Consider the following 6000-nt stretch of genomic DNA (forward strand, 5'->3'; position numbering starts at 1 on the left):
AATTATATTTCAATGTTCTCAGAAATCCACATGAGTGTAGGGTCTCCAGATTGGCCGTTTGGTCACTAAGGCCGCTGCCTGCATTTCGCCCGCTCGCTATCGCAAAGTATTTTTACTTTTTGTAATAACTACAATTATGTAAGATAGAGATCAAATACTTATGTAACGTATTGCAATTCAATTGAATTTTAAGCATAGATTGAGACTTTTATAGGTTGAATTTGAATAATTAGACAAATCACAGTACAGAATCTATGACAGATCTCATCACGTTTTGAGCGTTGTTTTAATTGAATAACGTGAGCTTTCCTGTCTATTACTACATAGAAGTCGTCGTACCGGTGTAGGGTAGCTTTAGCCGGACATGTCTGGCTTTTTACGGTCGTGTCCGGCCAAAAATTTTCTTGTCCGGCCTGTCCGGCTTTTGTTAGGCTTTTTATGTGGTTGCCGCGCCAGGCGAAACTCGAGCTACAGAATAATATCAAGCGCACGCATCAGGATGTTGGGCAACCAATGATGATAGAATTCACTCATAAGCTATGACACTAATTGCAACCCCGGCATGACATGACATGCTTTTAGAGTAAAATGTCCGGCCAAATGAAGCACAGAGTCCGGCTTTTGTGTTTTAGGACCTGGCAACCCTATACCGGTGTCGATGGAAGTGGAAACTAAGAGTATAATGCAGCCGTTATAAAGTTGTCTCGTTTGGCTCATTCCAAACTACACACTAATTGAAACGAAACAAAGTTCTTCGTAGGTTTTAATGAAAAGACTCGGACAAGCGCGACTTAAATGCGCTTAGGTATGACTGTACGACTAGCACGAAAAACTTTCGAGTTCGAATCGTTTGCGTATTCGAATCGCCATAAAAAGATTTAGTACGAAAACTACAACAGCGCCCTTATGAACGTGTAAAGTAAACTTAGTATCCAACCATTCTCGGTTGCATGAAACTTATTTTGAGAATCAAAGTTGTTACGTTATCGAATTTTGTCGAATACGCAAACGATTCGAAGACGAAAGTTGTTCATGCTAGAGGTACTGTACTTAGTGCTAATTAATACTATCGTGGGACTGTTTTATTGTCCGACTGCAGAAATGTGTGTATGTTTTTGATGTAAACCAACACTGAAACGAATTGTTGACAACAATAGGAGTTATCGTAAAACGTTTCCTTTCTTTCTTTGCTTATTTTTTTATTTATAAAGATAAGTTAAAATAATATTATGTCAAACACTATTTTATTGTTAGGAAAACAAACAGCATTCTATAACACACATAGAGTTACCAATTAAACTTCACATTTGCCAAAAGAGTTTTAACAAATAAATCCTAATCCCCAAATCACGTTGTATCGTGCCTTTCATACGTGTACTTAATTAATTTATACGAGTATCTCACAACCTACACGAGGCATTTAAATTACTACAATTAATTGGGTCCAAAGATTTGTTAATTTGTAGAGACATTATTAGAGTTATTTACAACAATTTTAGAGCAAAAATAACTTCCTAAAACCCTTAATTATTCCAGTTAGGGTTACTTAGTAATTAACCGTTTGGAGTCCCAGTGTGAGTTACTGTGTAATTCCACTAAATATCAAACGAAAGTGATGTTACAAAAGCACTTACTTTAATTTAATATTTTAGTCACAGAAAATAAATGCTTGTGTACCAGAACATTTAAAATAAATGAACCGATTTAAAATCGGTTTAATTTAATTTCATTATGGTGAAATTCGCCCTTAATTTAGCTAAGTCCCAGACACACAGTTCTCTGCATAAGCAGTTGCCGGTCCCAATTCGCTAAGCTAATCACCTGTGTTTGCCCGAGTTCTGTTTGTAAGTATAGCAAGTTAAGCGTCTAGCTCAAGAACTAAGTTCGTTTGAAGCCCCCAGCGGGTCAGTGCGGAGGGAGCCCACCTGTGTTGGGTTAGTAAAACAGCATTATCTATTAAACAAATATGCTTTTATCCGTTAGTGCATCATTCAAGAACCGCTGGACGATTTGGATATTGATCATACTGAAACATTCGTAATAGTCTTAATTAGATACCTACTTAAATAGAAAAGCAGATAGAACATAAGTTGGAAATGTTGGAATGGCATAATTTAGGGGATAAAGTTACTCCAGAATTAATTAAACATGATCTACTCTACTCATACTCTATCAGGTAAATTATAGCCTAGATTGACGTCGACTATACATATTATCGTTAACTATATGAGATGATATTTGTTCCATCTGCGTAAAAAACTGAAATTACAAAATCTCCTCTTGATGTATCAACTTTCATACTTATTTATTTACTACCTACATGAAGATAACGTTTCGCATTTCATTGATGTTCGTAGAATTTCACATTTAAATGCCACTGCCAAATCGCTCACATTCCCGTTCCTGCTTGTCAAACGCTTATTTGATTCGCAAGTCGGCAGTAAGTGAGTGCACTCCATCACTGCTGGTGCATTACAGTCGGTGCTACCTGAAAACTTGAAAACAAAGTGAAATAAACTAAAAAGTTAAGTTTACTTTCTTTGACGAGTTTGGAATTTGGTAATGACTGCTCTTTGGCTACTTGCACCAAAGTGATAAAGTGGTTTTGTATTTTGAAGAAATTAATATTACTTATACTTGCTAAAAATCATAGTCGTAATCATCACATTAAGATAGGCCCCCTTAATTGATGTTTTTTGTCCGTAATGCATATCTATTCATAAAGGTTTACTAAACCTTTGTTTGTCACCTGTCATCCGCTTTGCAACAGAGGGAAGTCGAATCTTAACTTCGAACTCCTCCTATGTTCTTCTGAGTAATTTCGTTGCGGGTCCAATGACAGTTTAACTTTACCCCGGGACGAACTTGACCTTCTTTTTTTTTTGTTTTTTTTGGCAGTCAAGCTGTAGATCCTGGCTACACAGGAGTTGCAGCGGTGGGAAAGAGAGGTGGGAATAGTCCCGTTGCTAAAAATCAAACCCTGGGGAAATGGTTGTTTAACGACTCATATTTTTCACAATCCTAGTTCACATCATTTTTAAGATTGCTGTCGTAATCGGTTTTTGGTTGAGATTGCAATTTAGCATTATTTATGCAATCTAATTTAGTAGCGAAATCAATTGAATATTTCAATAAACTAGGTAATAATCCATTGCAGAGATAGATGAAACTGAATTCAAATGGAAATTTCAAGTCTAATCAATAGATTGAATTGAAAATCCACTCTTGTTTGTGGACGCCATAAACATGATTTCTATCTAATAATAACCAGGAACGGAGTTCTTATACCGGGTTAACGAGGTTCCCGCGGAGTTATTACGAATCTTAGCAACCAGTTGCTGTAGTACTGAAACGTAGCTATGAAAAATGTATGGAATGTCATTGGTTGGCAATGAGAGTTTTCGCGATTGAAAAATCCGCCAGATGGTAATACGTAGACGCGAGGTCCAAATGCTGCGTAATTGGTGGATTTTGACATATCTGTCAGTCATGTCAAAAATAACCAATCATGCAGCATTTGGACCTCGCGTATACGTATTGCCATCTGGCGGATTTTTCAATCGCGAATACCCTCATTGGCATAGCAGTCGCGTTACAACTATAAACTCATAAAACTCATTTATTTTTGCAAATAGGCTTTTAAAAAGCACTTTTTCACGTCCAAATATTAACCCTACTACTACTTCGGGACAATAAATGGGCCAGTGCTGAGAAGAAGCAGCGCAAGATATAGGTACTAGGGCTTAATTCAGTCAATGCCTGAGGTATGGGAGCGGCACGGGGAGGGTGATTTTGTGACTATCAAATGTCAGCGAGATTTCTGATTTGTATGCCCTGTCATGTCATAATAATGTCGTCACTCCTCCCGTGCAGTTCTTCTAACGGGGGCAACCCAATTATTGTGGCTCCTTTACCAGCGTTTGATATGCTAAAAAAATAAATTTGGCGCCCCCTTAGGCTACCGCCTGGGGCAGGCGCCCCTGTTTGCCCCCCCTAGATCCGTGCCTGGCGCTTAGTGCTTAACAGGATATAAGGTTCATGGTATGCACTTTATGGAATTGAAACCCAATACAAAAGGTACCTAGTTCTCTGTTTTCTGTTTCCCTACAGTAATAGATCTGTTTTGCCGACCAATAGCTCGATAGCTTTGCAATGTTAACAAGCTCTTTGTTACGATGAAAGAATAGTCCAACGTAAATAAACCAACGGAGCGCCGGGAGGGATGCTTCGTAAAGGATTCGATTCCGTAGGTAGGTATTTGTAGACTTGGCAGAATTGAAATATTGCTTACTAAGTAGTTGATAAGTATCAACATACGTAGCGTGGGCAGGCCTCCTACTAGGTGAACCGACGATCTGGTAAAGGTTGCGGGAAGAACGTGGATGCGGGCAGCGCAGGACCGTTCATTATGGAAAACCTTGGGAAAGGCCTTTGTCCAGCAGTGGACGTCATTTGGCTGAAACGAACGAACGAACGAACGAAGTATCAACAACTAATTTAGTCGATTACAAGCGAGGGAGAAGACCAGATGTGCCGCAAGCCCGAAAGTTGTCGACAAACTATATTTCATATCGTAGAGTCCCAGACGACACTTTTTATCAGACAATAGTTTGTTCGGCTTCCACTTTGTGTTTTGTGTGATGAATCGGCCGATATCAAAATACTTTCACTGTGCTGATTAACAGCCTGATTAAACTTTCAGTCGACAAAAACTCTGTATTTTGCGGGGACTCTAAACGAGACAGATAAAGCGTTGATATTGTTAATGTGATTTTATATCATTTTGTACTATAGTCAATAGTTAACATAGGCAATAACTGCACGTTTTAGCCCAAAAAATGTGCAGCCGATTACTGATTGTATCTACGAGTGATTTAGAAACATCCGGGCTGAAACAAAAGCGTTTATTCGTCGGCCACAAAGCCGGCTCGCTCATAAATTACAGAACTACACTATACCACAGTACAATTAGGTACGCAGTAAGCCTTTACTTAATGAAACATAGGTATAAAGTGTGCTACAACACATATTATGTAGTTGCATGTACTACTTTTTGTCTATCTTTTAACGTAATCAAACTTCACTTTAAAAACCGTAAGCAAAAAAGTATTTATTTTTTAACTTCGTCTGTAAGTAAGAAAATGTTAAGAATCGCATTCAAAAATTTTGACTTAAACATAATATTATGAACATCTAAAAAATACAACCGAATTAGTATGAGAGTTGAAAAATAATATAAAGCGATCCTTCGGTTTCCTTCTATTCTGTTTGTATTATAGAGTCTACGTCTAAATCGATTTCTTTATATTATTCTTTTTATCCATCCATCGATCTTACTTACATGGTGAGTGGGATAGCTCATATAATATCTCAATCAGTGTTCAGAATAAATATTTATGTACATGATAAGTACTCAGGAAAAAAGTAGTGGTTTTTTGATGGCGGTTAAGTCCAGACAAACTCGAGTAACTAAATGGCAATGCCAGATTTTGTATGGAAAGTGGCGTCTTTTTTTTTCGCGCGGCCATCGACCAAACTTTGTTTTTTGATTACAAAATAGTGTAATAAACCAAACTTACTATGGCATATATACCTCTAAACTCAGTCTGAACTGAGTTACGAACATTTGAAGTTTGATGATTTTCATACTAGATTTGCTTTTTGTGCGCAAGTTTTGTAAGAAATTGCAACAAAATATTGCGCTATTTTTTATTGCGCTGATTCTGCTCCATACTGATGTCTGGAGACTTTAATGGATGATATTGTTTGTTTACACATACAATCTCACTATTTTGTTGCAATTTCTTACAAAACTTTGCGCGCAAAAAGCAAATCTAGTATGAAAATCATCAAACTTCTAATGCTCGTAACTCAGTTCAGACTGAGTTTAGAGGTATACATGTTATAGTAAGTTTGGTTTATTACACTATTTTGTAATCAAAAAACAACGTTTGGTCGATGGCCGCGCGAAAAAAAAAAGACGCCAATTTCCGGCATTGT

This window comes from Ostrinia furnacalis, unplaced genomic scaffold, assembly GCF_004193835.3.
Source record: "Ostrinia furnacalis isolate ACB-3 unplaced genomic scaffold, ASM419383v2 OfSCF1657, whole genome shotgun sequence".
Lineage (NCBI taxonomy): Eukaryota > Metazoa > Arthropoda > Insecta > Lepidoptera > Crambidae > Ostrinia > Ostrinia furnacalis.